General features: G+C 40.5%; 1 protein-coding gene and 1 long non-coding RNA gene across 4 annotated transcripts in view; one reads left to right on the top strand and one right to left on the bottom strand.

Annotated features, from left to right (window-relative positions):
- Positions 1-9,115, bottom strand: part of LOC117201968 (uncharacterized) — a 314,961-nt gene extending 305,846 nt beyond the window's left edge. The window contains exon 1 of the long non-coding RNA XR_007470358.1: positions 9,026-9,115. This is a non-coding gene — a long non-coding RNA (uncharacterized LOC117201968). The remainder of the gene's footprint in view (positions 1-9,025) is intronic.
- SYT1 (synaptotagmin 1) overlaps positions 1-18,573 on the top strand; it is a 540,189-nt gene that overhangs the window by 487,605 nt on the left and 34,011 nt on the right. The gene's annotated exons all lie outside the window — the stretch shown is intronic.

An 18,573-nucleotide genomic window follows, 5' to 3' on the forward strand; every position in this document is an offset into this window, starting at 1 on the left:
AGAATCTTTAGCTAATCCCCCAACAGTTTTGAGTAGACAGTAAGAATTAACACGATTGCACCACTTAGGAAAATGAGAGAAAGAAATTAATGGATTTATTTTTATTCAGGATGGCTGATTTGTTGTGATCAGAAGTCAAGGAATTTTAAAATACCAAGGAGCACAAACCGTCATGCGAGGTTTGGGAGGCAATGGACCAACTAAAAATAAGGCCATCAATACAGCGATTTTGTAAGCTATATGGCAAAGATCAATACACTGTTGAAAGCTCTGCAATTTGTATACATTGTAAATTCTTCTCCAAATGTGCCACGTCCACACAACGTGAACAGCATGCGTCACCACAGAAATAACGCTCTTTGAAGAATGAGTGGACACACGAGACGTGACAACATGCTATTAATCATTGTTTCTCCAAAGAAGGAACAGTTTAGATACTGTTTCATGAGACTATCTCCATGGCCGCCACGTTTTCAATCTTTTTAAAATGTATGTTTGAAAACCCCAAAATAGGCAAGTTTCCATGGGAATACACTTGTGGACAACAATTTGAAAAACTAGTAGTTACAAACCATTTTCTAAAAAATCCTCGTTTCCTCTCATACCTACAAAAACCACATCAACTTTTGCCACTGTGGGAAAACTACACGTAATAGGAAAAATAATGATAGAGAGTTCATAATTTATAGTAAAGCTATCAGCTGTACAAAGATTTTAAGAACATAGCAAATAATGCTTACTGCTGATACATAAGTGAGAATATTCACAGGTTTACAGCAAATGAGGACAGAAGATGGAGAATAATTCTTTACTCCCCACTTGACCCCATCTGTGACATACAATTTACTTAGAGTATGAAGAACAAAGAGTAGAGAAAGAATATCAAGAGAGATAAACTAATGTAAGCTGATGCAAAATTTTCAAAGACATAGGTATATGTATATATACATATATATGTATGATGTACATAAAATAAAGAGATGATTCACTTTAGTCTCTCTAGTTAAAGAAATCCAAGTGTATCTACTCTGACCCTGTCTGGATAGACAATCCTGAAAGCACTTCTTTAGACTTCTCTATCAGCCCCCATCCTCCCCTACCCCATCCCTCTCCGATTTCCTCTGCCCTTTGGGGAAGGAACAAAGACTGACCACCTCCCCCGATATTTACCCCTCTGCCAAACCCTAACATCTCTGTCATTCTGGGAGAGCGAGAACCAGAAACAGCCGCCATTTCAATGTATACCTTCTTTCTGACTAACCTGAAAGCTATAACAGGGACTGCATTGGAGAGGTGATGTATTATTCGGCTGCAATCTGCTCTCATGCTTTACATCTGGTCACATGTATTATTTAAAATCAGACAGATACATAAACTGTTGATGTATCATCCAGATAGCTGGATGATAACCAACTGGTAAATGCTAGGGGTATATAGCTAGGTATTAACGTGAATTGCAATGGACCCGCAGATATGAATATGATTTGGGATATCACCAAGGCAGCTGTCAAAATGGAAATAATATTGCTTTTACTGAGGAGAAAAAAGACTGAAAAGAGTGAAAATACAACTAGAAAGTTACAGGAAGAAACTCACAGTAATAAGATTTATCAGTGTTTATCAATTGCCTACACAGGTTAAAGATAGATTGCTATGACAGTATATAAAACAGTCTGCAGGATGATTCAGTATCCAAATATGAACCCATTTAAACTCATGAAGATCAATACCAATCAGAAGTTGATGACACATAACCCACCCTTCATTCTCACATCTCCTCTCAAGAGGTTAACACGTTTCAGAATTAATACATTTAAAGATGCTTGACTATTAGGATAGGAATTAATCTATTTGGCTTATGTTAAAGAAAACTTGTTTCAGCCCACATCAATAAACTGTAATACCTAACTAGAATTCATCAAAACAGATTTCTACTGTATCATTTCAAAAAACCAGATATTTTCCCTCTTACTCAAATGCTAAAACATCTGGACCATAAATTTTATCTTACCAATGACATATCTACACAAAAGAGTTGTTCTGCTATTGAGTGTATTTAATCATTAGATGGACTGCCTGTCTACATAAAATTACCTCCATAATTATCAGAATTAAGATTAAATAGATTAATCTCTTGATAACCCAAATGTTTTAAAACTACTTACACACCACTCAGTTTTTTATATCATTTCTTAATGCCAAGATGATTTTAAAGGACCAAATACATAATTGGCATTGAATACATCTGTCAAATGAGAGAAAAGAAAAAAGATGTAGAAAAGAAGACTGGTTATACAGAAGACATCAATCAAAAATTCCTCTAAATGATTTAGTTGTTTAATTAAAGTAGAGAGCCCCACATTATTATAGACTTCAGTAGTAATCTTTGATTCATGAAGTAAAGAAATTTCTTCTCCTAGTCTATATATAGTATACACTTAGAGTATAATGAAAGGAGAAAAAGTACAGGAAGCATACCAAGGGAGAGAAAAACAATTTAAGTTGATGCATATCACATCAAAAATAAAATACCTTATAATAAAGTTTTTATTACCATACCACACTTGGTAAAGAAAACAAGTATACAGATTTTCCTAAATTAATCCTTAGTAATAAATTCAGGGAGACTTACTGTTATAGTCCACAAGTCAACCATTGACAATTTTTTTTATATTATGGCTGAAAATACTGAATAATAGTTTGTATACTAAATTGGTTACTATATCTAGGAATATAATTTTTAACAGGTTAATGTTCAGATATGAAGTTATTTATAATCATTTCTAAACCAAATATTTTAATACTTTAGAAACTGAGGTATTTATTATGTTTAACACTTTATAGGGTCCAAACAGTATGCTAACAGATTTCCAGGTAACAGTAAGGGATCTTTATACTGATGGCTAGATTACCCTAGTACAGGAAGGTTGGTTGCTGTGGTTCCTGCCCTACACTGATACTTTTTCACTTGAATACATGCTAGGAGAATATATTTGATAATTTTGTAGCATATTTAAAGTAAATATTAAATATCTAAATATTAAGTTGAATATTATTCCAGTCTTTCTCAATCCTCTCAGTACAGAATCACCTTAGATTTTAACATATAGATGCCCAGGCTCTATTCCAAGAGGAACAGTCGGCTGAAGGTCCCAGGAAGCAACGATTTTTTTTTTTTTAAGTTTCCCCAGTCGATACTAATCTAATACAAAACCAGATTAAATTCTTTTTCTGATTGAGAATAAAGGGATAGAGCTCAAGGACTAGAAGTTCTATAAATTCATATATATCCAGGCTATGGGACATAATCACAGATTAAATGGAGAAAATCGTAGCTAAAGTATCAATACTTTGTGTCGCTTGGTTAAAGGCTGATTTTTTTTTCAGACAGTCTGTCAAATACTTGCTGAGCATTTATTTAGTGCCAGGCACTATCATATAGATACCCGGAATAGAAAAGTTAACATGATCATTCACCCTTAAGGGCTTATATTCTAGTAGGGAGAGATAATAACAATTAAACAAAACCAAAAAGAAGAGTAAGATAATTTGGGGTACCGGTAAGTGCTAGGAAGGAGACCAACAGAATAATGTAGAGGGTGAATGTGGAGGGTTGACAGCTCTGGTGAACAGAGACATTTGAAAATCCGGAAGAAAGTTTTTCAAGCAACAAGAAAAATACCAAGCTCCTGAGATGGGAAGAAATGTTGTGTGTTTGAGGAATATCTAAGAGGCTGGTGTGGCTGGATCTTGGCACACCATTGAGAATGTGTAGGGAATTCGGTCTGAGAGGCAGGAACCAGCTCTTGCAGGAGCTTAGAAGCCTTGGGAAGGTATTCGCTTGCATTCAGTTGCACTGGGGAGCTAGCCATAAAAGGGTTTTCAGTGAAGGAAAAAAAAAAAAAAAGACAATGACGAGATCTGCCTGCACGTTGGAATGTTGTTCTGCTTACCCTCTAGAAGAGGGTCTGTGAAGGGGGTCAAAACTGTGGGCAGCATCCTCATTGCACCAAGATGATGGTGGCTTGGTACTGGGAAGATTCTAACTGATCCTCTGTCTCAAGTAATGATTTTTCTTCATCGTTCTTTTAGATCAGAAACACCATACTACAAGTCTTAAAGATGTGGCCAGGTGGGGGGATACGATTAATAGAGAAATATATCAGGATGGTTCCTTTTTATAAGTATATGTGACATTCTAATCCCAACAGCTTCCAATCTAGGAAAATCTTACACAGTATTTTCCACTAGCAACTGTAAATTCTGTGTTACTACATAGAATTGAAACCTCTCAAGTTTGTGTGTCTCAGAAAATTGTTGAGGTGGATGAGGTTCTGTTAATGCAACAAACATTCGATTCTGAATTGCTGTTTAAAGCTGAAAGTTGACCTAACTGAATTAATTTCTAAATACGAAGTATTTTCCTGTTACTATCAATTATATTCCATTTGTCATTTATTACACCTCAGAAAGCGATCGGTATGCAAGGTCGGTCTGATCCACAGAAAAGGAGAACATAGGGGTAGGAGGGCCCTTGCTACAACAGAGGCTGAGCCCCTCTCAACTACCAGGGGAAATCTGTTCAAATGCTATTGAGGGAATTTCACACTTTAGGTGGAAAGAATGCTAAGGACTGTGCTCTGAGTTCATGGCAATCACTACCTTGTATTTAATAATTGATGTGGCTTTTCAGCAAGTACTGTCTTAAAAAAAAAAAATCCTTTGCACTACTGTGTTCAATTCTTAACTTACCTCTTAACTTATCCTGGCTTTGTATTGTCAGCCAACTTAATTTTTCTGATGACAGAGATCAGGTCATACGGCACATGCATCTTAATGCCTTATTATGGTGCAAAATACGCAATAGGAAGTCAGTAAATATCCACTGAACAAAACACATTTAATACAATAAGGTCCCTCTACTCCAGAAGCCGAGAATAGATTTTAAAATATGATTGGATCAATGTTAATATATATTATAAATCAACACGTATAAAGTTTCATCAATAACAAACATGTATCAAAACACTTGCAAATAGGATTTATGGATGAGGAAAGTTTTCTGGGAGAACTCGCCTAAATTAGTATTTCCAAAAGAAAAGGACATGTTTTATAAACAATGAAGTTTGAATAGAAGGGAGAACTTGATATTGGAAGCCAGGAAGACCATTTTTTCTGTTTCACGATTTCCTTAATATTTCTGTCACAGCCCTTCTAGTTGGTCTCTCTCCAGACCTCTACTCCAAATCACTGTCTAGCTCAACATGCAGATTAAAGCATGTAATTTCAGAAAGTCTTCTCTGTATTTCTGCCTACTTAATTTTCTGCAACATTAATACACAGTCCAGTACTGCCATGCTTGGTCTCCTTTGAAATCCTGCAATCTTAAAATCCTATAATTTCAAAGATATTTCTTTTCTTAGGGAATTGGGATAGGGCAGAAATGAGAAGGAATATTGATCCTTTCTTTGGTCTTTAAGTTTTCGAAGGGTTTTTGATATTGTTTATCTTTAAATGAATGGCATAGGACATTTGAACAAGTGATCTGTGGTCATTTGAATAATTTTTTGGCCTTTTAAAATTTCATTGTCTTCAGGAGATAATTTCAAAGAAAATATGGTAAAAGATAAAGTAAAAATTCAGATGTGATGTTCTATTTAGAAATTATATTTTCTCTAGAATTAAAGAGTTCAAATATGTTGCCAAAAAGGAAAAAATAAAACCTTCAATGGCTGTATTTATAATACCTAGACGGTTCCTAGTATTACATTTATCTCATCTTCCATTACTTATTAGGAGAGAAAGCAGATTAAGTCTAATCAAGCACACTTGATGATTGCTGCCCGTTTGTTTCTAAAGACACTTTTTCATGTATAGATGAGGAAAGACTAAAATTTCCACATAGTAGATATTACAGAGTAACGAAGTGGCTCTCAAACTTTGGCGTAATTCAGAATCATCTGGAGGTCCGGTTAAAATGCAGAAATGCAAAATGCTCTGCTGGACAAACCACAATGACTTGAATGAAAGCAAAGAGTTTATCCAAGTACATTTCTCTCTAAAGCCAAGATGAGTAGAACATACCTAGTCCCCCACCTTCTCTCCTATTCTTGGGCCTCACCTCCTCAAATACTGAAGACACTAGTCATACCCTCCATCAACTTCAAACTCCCCACTCTACTCTCATTCCCCTATGCCTGACTATCCTTAATGTTTAGCGACATAGTGTGATGTCAGAGAGAGAAGTGGGCACAGGGACCTGAGGCAAGATATCCATTTGAGCCATGATTTCTCCATCAAAACCTAAACATCTACTTCTGCTGGCTACTGTTGATGACTTAAAAGAAATGATAATGTGTATAGAAGCAAGCGTGACACCCAGCACACAGGAGGCCTTCTTTCCTACTGCCGGCAAAACGAGTTTCCTTTCCATCCTTCTAGAATTTCTAGGCCTTACATGTCATCACATTAATCTCCTTGTCAACTCTACTTTGTACAGAGTGTACCAGGCAGAAAGTAGGAGAATGAAGGTGGCTAGGCAGCGTTTTCAGTTTTTCAGAAAGCAAAGAAACACAAAGGGGGTAGATTGATTGCTGCTTGCAGGAAGGTAGAGGGCCAGAAATCAGAGCTCTAGAACTTTTTTGGCCATTTTCATCACCTCTGTCTGAACAACTTATCTACAGGTAACCACACCATCTGACAGAACACAACAGATGCAACCACCTAATGCCTGACACCAAGTTTTAGACCGAGGGCACATTGCCGAAAGGCAGGCGTTAACTTTGTTCACCTTGCCTAACTCGCTGTTGTCTGTGCCGTTGCCACGTATCCACAGGATGCCCTAGTGTATTTGGTTTCCATGAAGTCCATGTGTGAACCTAGAAGAACTAAACCTCTAATCCGAAAGAGGAACAAATATCTTCCTTATATTTTCATTTGCTCCTTTAGACCAGGGGTCCCCAACCCCCGGGCCGCAGACAGGTACCAGTCCATGGCCTGTTAGGGATCCGGCCGCACAGCAGGAGGTGAGCGGCAGGCAAGCAAGCGAAGCTTCATCTGCCGCTGCCCATCGCTCCCCATCGCTCCCATTACCCCCCCCAACCATCCCCTCCCCCACCCTGATTTATGGAAAAATTGTCTTCCACGAAACCGGTCCCACGCCAAAAAGGTTGGGAACCGCTGCTTTAGACAGGAGCACAATAATCTACGGAGGCAAGTCATCATCCCATCAAGTTTGAGAAGCACCATAGTAGCCGTTAGGGACATGCCACCTGGGTGCCAGCTCTAACAAACAATGTGACCTTCAATAAACCTTTTCAGTTTCTTGTGTCTGTGACCCCCCCCATCTGGAAGATGGACCTAACGCCGCCTGGCTAATCTATTTTTTATTGTTATTATGCTATATCAAAATGCTTCAAGAAGTCAAACATGGGCAAATGTAACACTGATGGGTAAGTTAAGTGAACTCTATTAACTAGCAATCATCAGCTTTCAATATATACCACATATCAAGAACATGCCATAAAATTCCCATTACGCTTTCACTTGGCATTCAGGAAGCTAGTGATATAAACCCCTTGATGATATAGCCTGAGACAAAATCCAGGTTGGTCACTTCTTCCACTCCGGAATAAATGTCTTTTCTGAGAACTTTTGTTGGCTAGCAGATTTCTGTAAAAAGAATTTTACTCTCCAATTTTATTTTGTTGCTCAATAGGAGATTACCACATGAAAGCAAGCCATTAAAAATAAATTGTGAACTTTTTAAGAAGATAGAGAAGGGGGACTGGTATATACTCATAGCACTGTTTGCAGAACGAGTACTGTGGCACTTTCAGAACGGCGGGAGGCTTCACAGAACCTTCTGACACTGGCGTTGACCCTCCAGCTTGGGTCAATCTACACTCCACCCCTCACAAGCTCGGGTAAAAATTCCTCCTGCGGAAAGTTTCCGCAAGGCAACGGACAAACCCCCTGGGACTAGCTCCCGGCTTGCCTGAAGCTCAGCCGCTTCTCTCGAGCTGCCATATCACACTTGACCAGCAGGTGCTGCCATTTCAACATGTGTGATTTTCCCTTCCAGTCCCAACACACAAGTTCAAGGTTTCCAGCTTTGGGAGATAAAACCTGGGTTTCAGGTTTGATGAAGTCTTTTTCACTGTGGTTATCTAGGATTGAGCCATTCTGAGAGCTCTAGTTTCTGTTCATGAAGCAAACTGAAAACAAGGCAGCCCAAGAACGACCCCTCTTGGATAGGCAGCCTCAAAAGGCGGATTTTTCACAGGTGTCTCCTCTGTGCTGCAAACCTAAATAGCCCAAGTTCAATCACATCGATGCCGGAGGCAGGAAAAAAGACGAAACAAAAGGTAAGAGCAAGCTCAGTAAAGCTTATGGCTCTGCAAGGGCTCTTTTGATATAGAGATCTCTGTGAAAGCTCATTAAATCCTCAGTGTGTGAGGCAGGACTTCGGGAAAAGTCAAAATGAAGATAATAAGACACCACATCCACTCATACCGACACATTTGTAAAGCATTCCGGATACCCCAAGGAAATTCCACACCACTCACCCCTCATATTAAGGGGCCTGAACTAGCTCTTCTAGTTAAACCACAGTCCAGATGAACAGTCACAGACTTGGGAGATAGTTTTGTTATAACATCGACCACAACATTGACCACAAACAAGACTATTAAAAAAGCAACTCAGAGCATGGTCCCCGTGATGGAGAGCCTGTTGGGGTCTCTTCTTGAGCAAACAGCAGCCCCCACACACCGTAAATATTCAATACATCTGAATAGACGATCAGACATTAGGCGATAGTTATATGTGAGAAAAGCCAGTAAGTTCCATTTTCCCAGTGCTTTATATTTACCGGAAAATACTCGTAAGAAAAACTTTATCCTCAGACTTCAAGCAGAACTTGAATGGGAATGAAACCTTGAATTAAGGTTCTCCAGAGGAACAGAACCAAGAGGATGGATATGTGTGTCTGAACAGGAAGAGAAAATTTAAGAAAGTGACTCACGAAATTGTTGCGGTTGGGAGGGTAGGCGGCAGGCTGGAGAACCAGGGCAGGGTCGATGTCGGCGCTCTGCAGTCCACTGGCAGAACTCCCTCTTCCCTAGGCAAGCTCAGCCTTTTTCTATGATGGTCTTCAATTGGATGTAGTCCCACCCCGATGACCTCATCTTATCTTAGTTCCCTATTTAAAGACCCCATCCCCAAATACAGTCACATTCTGGGGTCCTACTGGGGGTTAAGTCTTCGATATACGAATTGGGGGGACAAGACTCAGCCCATAACAGGCCTGAGTGAGTATCATTATGATCTAGAGATTAAGAAAGAAAAGGTGGAGAGAGGTTGGTAAAAAAAAAAAAGAGTAAACGTGTGTGATTCTCCACCCCTGGGCCCAGGCCCATAATCAACACCTAGAAGTTGTTAGAAAGGCGAATTCTCAGATCCCACCCGAGATCCACGGCATCTGTGAGTGGGGCTCAGCAATTGTTTTAACAAAGCCCTCCAGGTGATCCCAATGAAGGCTACCGTTTGAGAACAACTATCTTAGAAGGTTCTTGATTATAAGAGCAATGCCACCTGAGAAATTTTCCAACCAATGTGGCTGTCAGTAGTGTTTAACCTGTCTTTTCTTTAAATATGAAGCTGAGTCATATTTTATAAAAGGGCCTTGAAATCCATTTTACTCTTATAAATTGGAACTGAAGCCAGAGCTTCAGGGATAAGCGTGATAACAACACTGCAAAGGGACTTGGCCTCTGAATACAGATTTCACAAGGTGAAAGCAAAGCTGTAGGGACCCGATAAAGCTAATTTATCAAGTAGGAGAGCAGTCTAATAGCTGTCTGGCTGGCTGGAGGCCGCCCGTTACCTAATGCAATTCCCATGAATGGCAGACTAAATTAGAATGGTTGATCTTCATAAAATTCATTCTACTCTCCCTCTTAAAAATGAAAAACTAGGGCTTCCCTGGAGGCGCAGTGGTTGAGAGTCCGCCTGCCAATGCAGGGCACACGGGTTCGAGCCCTGGTCTGGGAAGATCCCACATGCCGCGGAGCAACTAAGCCCGTGCGCCACAGCTACTGAGCCTGCGCGTCTGGAGCCTGTGCTCCGCAACAAAAGAGGCCGCGACAGCCAGAGGCCCGCGCACCGCGATGAAGAGTGGCCCCCGCTCGCCGCAACTAGAGAAAGCCCTCGCACAGAAACGAAGACCCAACACAGCCAAAAATAAATAAATAAATAAATTTAAAAAAAAAAAAAGAAAAAAGAAAAACTAGAAATAGAACTAAGTGGTCACTTTTGAGCAAGAATCAAATTTAGATTATGCTACACTTGGCCCCAAAATATCCTCTTCACCCTCAGAACATTAGCCTCTGCAAATACACTGGTTAGTAAGTGTATTTGGCCATGCCTCTCACCAGGCCCTTTAAGAATCTGCACTCCTGGGACTTCCCTGGTGGCACAGTGGTTAGGAATCCGCCTGCCAGTGCAGCGGACACGTGTTCGAGCCCTGGTCCGGGAAGATCCCACATGCCACGGAGCAACTAAGCCCGTGCACCACAACTACTAAGCCTGCGCTCTAGATCCCGCGTGCCACAATTACTGAAGCTCGCGAGCCCAGAGCCCGTGCTCCGCAACGAGAGAAGCCACGGCAATGAGAAGCCTGCGTACCACAAGGAAGAGAAGTCCCCACTCGCTGCAATTAGAGGAAGCCCACGCACAGCAACGAAGACCCAACGAAGCCAAAACATAAATAAATAAAAATAAATAAATTTAAACAAACAAACAAAAAAGGAATCTACAGCATCAGGAGCAAAAAGGTTGAATTCACCTGTGAGTTATTTCCAAGACTTGGTGGATGGTGAGATATATAATACAACAAGGATACCCATAACTTTTTATCTGGAAAAGTCAGCTTCATCTGAGGCTTCTTTGATGACTCCTCTTGAAATCGGAAGAGGATCCGATTTTCTATGTTCCTTCGATTCTCTTGCACATGGCCTGCACTGAGATTTCTGTTTCAGGGTGGTGGTTCATGCAGGACACTCAGAGTAGATGCACCTTGCCGTCTTCTTTTCCTCCGTCTTTGACCACGTCTCCACCTCACAGAGACCTCTTCTTTCCAGTTCCCTCTTTCTGCAAACAACAGTCTTCACTTCCTTAATCCTGTTCACACTACCTTCTAACACTGGCCACCAAAAGATGCTGCTTCCAGAACAGGTTGACAGGGATGCTCAAATGCATGGGGGAATATTCCTGACTCTCACCTGGAATCAGTTTGGCCTGGGTATGACACTTGAATTTACAGCAAATGCGTGTAAAGGCAGTTCTGGGTGAGCCACTCTGAACAGGAGATGGCAGTAGCGGCAAAGGTATCTGGGCATCCTTCTCCAGTCCTCCTAACAAAGGGTATTTCCTGTCTGTCAATTCAGGGCATAATTTTGCTCACCAGAGCCAAGCTGTGGACTCCACAACTATTGAAGGGCTAAAGATTGCTCAAATGGAAGGCTGAACAAGCAAATGAGCAAGGTGGGGGAGCTGTTACTAATTCTCACCGCAAAGGGAAGGAGGAGCCCCAGAAAGCACAGATGCTGCTGCTTAGATTGGCATCATTGGAAGCTGGGAAAGGATTTGAGATCTAGTGCACAATCTTACGGTGACTTTGAGCAAGTTATTTAGCAGAATTGATTCAACCTGTGACCTCATGTGGCTTAAGGGGGTAAGGGGGTCCTTCTCGCAGGCTTCACAAAGCGTCAAATAAGATAAGATCCAGGAAAACCATGTAAACTATGACATGCTATAAACGTACGAGGAAGGCATTTTTGTTGGCTTGTCCCTGCACCTCCAAATGTCCTGGACCACTTTTTTTTCCTTTGTTTGTTTGTTTTTTTTTTCATCCAGGTTATATGGCCAGAAGCTGTTTGACCATGGGTCTATTATTTCTCTGATAATTATAAATTCCCAGAGAGCTACGGCACACAAATTACATTGTAATAGCTCTAAATTCTTTGCTTCATCCTGAGTCTACAATTACGCTCTGACCCAGGCTCCTATCATCTGTTGTCTTGATTTATGAGAACTTCTGTCCTCTGATCTCCTCATTTCTTACACCTGCCTCCTTTAAAACTTCTGAAATGTGGCTGCAAGGTCAAATTTCTCATCGTGCCAGCATTGCATTCTCAGGTGTAATCATTACTGTCTTAATAAAGCAGGCAGCTAGTTCCACAATAGTCTAATTCACTAGATAATGGCTCAGCCTTCACTGTATAATCCCCATCCTGTCCCTTGCTTGGACTCCAGAACCACTGTGTTGTGGTTTGAAGTATCTCTTAAATTGTCACATGTATTATTTAAAAATTTGTTTCCAGTCAAGTACATGATGGATCAAGTGCTGCAGATAAATTAGGAAAACATAACCAGTTTCACCTGGAGTGAAAACACTAGCCGGAAAGTTTTCTGGTAACTTCCATATACTTATAGACCCTTTCCAAAAGTTGGAAAAAGAAAAATCTGAATTTTCAAGTATTGCAGAATCAGTTTGGTATTAAGGTAGAAGATTTAGGAGGCATGCAAACCACAATTTTTGATGTAGTTAATAAGGCAGAGATATATTATTTCACTTTGCTCCACTTGTGACCTAGAGTGAATTATATCCACAATAAAATTAGACCGAACTTGACTCTGGTACCTGAATGGCCAAGAGGTACAGAAATTTCCAACACAGCTTTATTAGTGTGTGGGATATAACAAGACCATAATCTAAAGCCAGTCCTCAGTTTTATTATTTATTTTGCTGCCTTGATCATTTTTCTGCACTCATTTGGCTTGAAGGCACAGACATTCCCTGTTGATTATCTCGACTTGGCAGTTGGTTTCTGCTACACATTTTGATTCCTAATATGGTAGCAGGAGAGGGTTTTGTATGAGTTCCAGCGAGTTTCTCTGGGCTTGTGGAATGCAGTGAGGAAAGAATCCTACAGAGATGAAAACATGAACATTTGCACTGATAAAGAGAAAAAAGAAAGAAAGAAAAAGAGGATGTCTCTCTAAAACCTTTTTTTTTTTTTTTTAACTCAGGCCACTTTCATTTCTAATGTTGTACAGTTGGGGGATGGAAGGAATTAACTTTGTGTTTTTTAATTGCCTGTACTATCAGAACACTTCAAAAATCGTTTCGAAATGCCTGAGTGTTTGTATAGAAGCAGTGCTAACAAAAGACACTTTTCAGCATCCTCGAGGTTTAAATCCTCGAAGCACCCAATGACACTGTTCTCTAAATTAGCCACAGAGTGATGAAATCTGGGAAAATAAGTTGCATGTCCCCAAAAGAGAGTAATAGATTATTCTGTCCATTCACTGTACAAATTATACTGTTCCTCCTAATTTTTGTAGCAATGAGATTTAATTTTAAAGAATCCATGGATTGATTGTTTCAGAGGTCAATACAGTTTTTCTCTCAGTTATAGGTTAGTTCACAGAAGTATTCATTTGGTAAAAATTCCTTTAACAATACATCCCAGATGACAAACTCTCCTTTAGCAGTAGGCTCTTTTTTTTCTAAATGTATTTATTAAAATCCTCTGTACTTTAATAAGCCACATTTGCACTGGTGTAAAAATGTCACTATTTTCATCATAATTAACATCCATTTAACGTTTAACTTTTATGTAATTAAGAATTATATTTGGTGGCTATCGCCTCCAAATTGGCTGTATCAACATTTGGGATCATGTCTAGATGGGCTTATCTGCTGCATCAAAAAAACCCAAAAAATCAACTAATGAGTCATCTAGAAATTCAAGAAATTCAACATGCTAGTGTAGATACATTTGAAAGTATGGGTGTTTTTCTGTTTTGTTTTTTGTTTTTTTGGCCGCACGGCACAGCTTGCAGGATCTTAGTTCCCGGACCAGGGATCGAACTGCACCCCTTGTAGTGGAAGCGCAGAGTCCTAACCACTGGACCACCAGGGAAGTCCCTGAAAGTATCGTTTTTATGATGCTCCATATCTTTTCTTTTTCTGGACAACTAATTCTTAGAAGCCCTTCTGAAAGGGTTCTGATCAGTTAGCAACAACTACAAACACAATTAGTCTGTATATTAGTTAGGCCTGGGCGTGGCTACAAAAACCAGAAAATCCCCAAATAACAGTGGTTTAAAGGATATAGAAATTTATGTTTCTATAATACAAAGTACTGTGAAGGCCATCAGTCCAGAGCTGACATGGGGTCTCCATCTGTCACAAGCAACCTATGGCTATCTTTCTCCTCTGCCATCCTCTGCATGTGGCTTCCATATCATGGACTCGTGTGGCAGCTGCAACATCCATGTGAGAAGGAAAAAGGGGGAAATGAAGTAAACCCATGCCGCTTAGTGAAAGTTCTTAAAGTCCCACATGGGTTTTCCACTTACATCTCAATGGTCTGAATCTAGTCTTGACCTGCCAGGGAAGCTGGGAAATGTAGTCTTTTATTTCAGCAGTGTGCCCAGCTAAAACTTGGGGTGCTAAAGCTAAGGGAAAGGGGTGAAGTGGATATTGGAGTAGGCAACACACAGTCTCCATCATAGATTCACAGGCTCCTTGACCTGCTATCATTGTCAGGGTCATGGATGACTTAGCTTCTCCATGCATATTCATATTGATTTATTTAAATTAGAAGTAGCTGTTGTGCTTCACTAATGTAAATATATATATAAATTATAAAAACTTTGAAAATGCAGATAATTAGGAAAAGTTTTAAACTATCTTAAATTTCACCACCCAGAAATAGTGGGGTTAATTGTTTAGCACATAGTTCCAGGCCTACCTTTATGCACACCTGTGTGTATATACTTTCCATAATAAATTTGAAATATACGAAGCATGCTAATCTTTAATCTGCTTTGTTAACAAGATGTTCACGATATGGTGAACATCTTTCTTCATCGATAATCTTTTCAACATTGTTTTAAATGACTATAGATTATTTCTTTATATGATTATACCATAGTTTAACCAATATCCAATTGTTAAATATTTTAGTCACTTCAAATTTTTCTGTATTATAAACCACACTGCAATTAATATATTTGTCACTAAATCCAGGGAAGTCCCTGGATTTCTTTGATTACTACTGAAGTGGAGCGCTTCCCTGGTGGCACAGTGGTTGAGAGTCCGCCTGCCGATGCAGGGGACACGGGTTCGTGCCCTGGTCCGGGAGGATCCCACATGCCGCGGAGCGGCTGGGCCCGTGAGCCATGGCCGCTGAGCCTGCGCGTCCGGAGCCTGTGCCCCGCAGCGGGAGAGGCCACAACAGTGAGAGGCCGCGTACCGCAAAGAAAAAAAAAAAGTATGAGACTACTGAAGTGGAATATTTCCCCCTGCCTTAGATTTAGCTTTCTTTATTGTGAAAAGATAGGACATGAGAGAAAGAGGTTCATGGACTCAAATTTGGAAATACTAACTTTGAACTGAAAGGAACAAGTCCCTGGTTGTTAGATAAGTCATGCATGCTCATGAATGGCAACATAGAGAAGAGATTATCCTTCCATTTCAAGTGGCACTCAATGACGATGCCACCTGGCCACTTCAGGTAAGGTACCTCAATTTGTTCCTCATTGTTTAAGGAAGAAGCCACCACGATCTTGGTCCACATTGAGCTTAAAGGACAATGCTTCATATGTGATTTGTGAGTTTTCTCCCAGCCCAGTCATTCCCTTGAGCTGACTGTCAGGCTCTTATCTCAGCAGAGTGGCAGGTAAAAATATTCAGAGGGTCTCCAACTTAATTCAGGTAGTCAGCAAACCACAAGGTCTGTCTGCTAACTACTTTCATACCAGATAGGATATCTCCTACCTAAATTTGTAACAGCTGAAAACAATTTTGTGCCTTTAAATATCTGATGATGTGCCACATTTCACTACCTCTGAAGCCAGGGTGATACACAGTAAGTAGCCAGATCACAACATGTCAGTCCAACAGACGTTGGTATCATTTCCTGATGTTTGCTACGTAGAGAACTTCCCATACCTTAGGCACATGCTCTCTGTGAATGGGATTGATGTATTTTCTTGCTTGTGTGTTGTATACGTTATTCTGGAGCAGTTTATCTCTGCAGCTTTTTAATCCTCTCTTTGTGCCTAAAAGCTAATTAGTAAATCAAGAGTTAATATAAGAGATAATTTGAACATCATAGGAGAATTCCCAATTAGACCATAAGGACAAAACTTCAGAAAACTGCATGCCTGAATGCTGAGGTGCAACTAAAAATAGGAGGAATAAAAGTATACTTCAGGGCTTCCCTGGTGGCGCAGTGGTTGAGAGTCCACCTGCTGATGCAGGGGACACGGATTCGTGCCCCAGTCCGGGAAGATCCCACATGCCGCAGAGCGGCTGGGCCCGTGAGCCATGGCCACTGAGCCTGCGCGTCCGGAGCCTGTGCTCCACAACAGGAGAGGCCACAACAGTGAGAGGCCCGCATACCGCCAAAAAAAAAAAAAAAAAAGTATACTTCATCCTCTACCAGCAAAACCAAAAATTAAACATTAAACCACAACTCTCTCTTTTTCTCTGTAAGCCTAACGATTCTCTTCCATATATGTAAGGAAAGCAAATACTCATTTTTGTTTACAATTTAGGTTAGGCGTTGTACAGTGACTCACATGGGGCACACCCCAGAGAAAATTTAATGGGCAATGACATCGAACACTACAAACTCATAGGATTGTAAGACACGGCTGGGGTTTGCCCATCCTCCAACTGTCCTGCTGGACTATTTTTTTCTCCTTCTGTGGGAGCAATTATTTAGAGTCAAGCATTATTAAGTCAAAACGCAAAGGAAGGAGAAAATGAATATGGGTTAGTTGCATTCTGGATGCCACTGAACCACAGTTGGGATAAATTATTATCATGGTATACAAACACATTGTGCATTCCAGGAAGAAGCTGGAGTATGGGTGTGTACCAGAAAGTGGCCGCAGATGAGGATTCTGAGTGTGTGTGTGTGTGTGTGTGTGTGTGTTGGCAGGCTGAGCGTGCATATGGATCCCCATACCTAAGGCTAAGAAGTCGGGACTCTGTCCTGAAGCAGTAATCTCCCAGGAGAGTTGTAGCTGCTGTCCAGGAATGTCCCATTACATGCAATTTGGCACATTCTGTGTGAGCTTCTCCCCTTTACCTTACTGCACAAAGAAGATACCTGCCATCTCGGTAGAAAAGTAAAACTCTTATTCCTTATCAGCAATCTGCAGGGTAACAGAGGAAACACTATGATAGGAGCAGCTGTGATTGTGCTGAAGACCGCTTCCTGCCATCAACCACCTGGGGAGAAAAAGAATTCAGTCAATAAAAATAAAAGGCAGATAGGCACCAACCCTAAAGCAAGGAACTTTTCGTAATAGGAGTGAAAAGAAGGGACCAATGAGGGCTACAAGAATCACAGAAGGCTTCTCTGAAGAGGGGATGTTTGCTACCCTAGCCAGACGTAAGGCAAAACCTTTAGGGTCCCGAAGAATCGGGTAGCAGTAGGACTGCAGGGAACCATTTCCTCAGTAGGGATACAGTGATAGGCAAAATAGACAAGTCTCTGATTTCATGGACCACCACAGAAAACACAAGGGCCTGTTTGTTTTGTTTTGTTTTGTTTTTTGCAGGGCCTTGTGAGGGTGCCTGCATCTGAAGGACTTAGATAACTGCCCCTTTTCAATGGCCTTTACTAATTTTCCATTTTATGTACTTCTGTGTATAGAATTGTTTAAAATTCATTTTTCAATTTTTAAAAGTAATATGTGTTCGTGAAAAAGCAGTAAAAACAGACCAGAAGTATAAAGTCTCTTCTCCACCCCCATACCCAACCCTTCTATCCAGAGATAACCACTGTTTCAGGTGTATCTGTCCAGAAATTTTCCATGCATATATAAGCACAGAATCTATATTATGTATAAATATTATCATACTATTTTACTTTTTAAAAAATGTAATTCTGCTATAGTGATAGCTCTATAATGTTGATATAGGAGAGACTTGATGAAGGCAATCTGGTTGGGAAAAGGTCTTGAAGCTCTGTTGTAATACACTTTATATAAAATATAATATCAAGGGCTTCCCTGGTGGCGCAGTGGTTGAGAGTCCGCTTGCCGATGCAGGGGACACGGGTTCGTGCCCCGGTCCGGGAAGATCCCATGTGCCGCGGAGCGGCTAGGCCCGTGAGCCATGGCCTCTGGGCCCGCGCGTCCGGAGCCTGTGCTCCGCAACGGGAGAGGCCACAACAGTGAGAGGCCCGCGTACCACACACACACACAAATATATATATATATATATATATATATATATATATATATATAAAATATCAATTGTCAATATCAAAGAAAGGTGCGTGCTAGAAAGCCAGGAACAGTAAAGCACCACCCAGAAATTCCTTGGCTTTACCACTTAGGCATCTCTGCATGAGAGCACAGAACAGTTGCCTACCATTTCACTGTGTGAATGGACCATAATTTTTAAATCATACTCTAGTAGTAGATATACAGAGATTGTACGTAGTGATTTTGCCTTCATAAGCAATACTTTTTTTTTTTTTA

The sequence above is a fragment of the Orcinus orca genome, chromosome 11 (genome assembly GCF_937001465.1).
Source record: "Orcinus orca chromosome 11, mOrcOrc1.1, whole genome shotgun sequence".
Lineage (NCBI taxonomy): Eukaryota > Metazoa > Chordata > Mammalia > Artiodactyla > Delphinidae > Orcinus > Orcinus orca.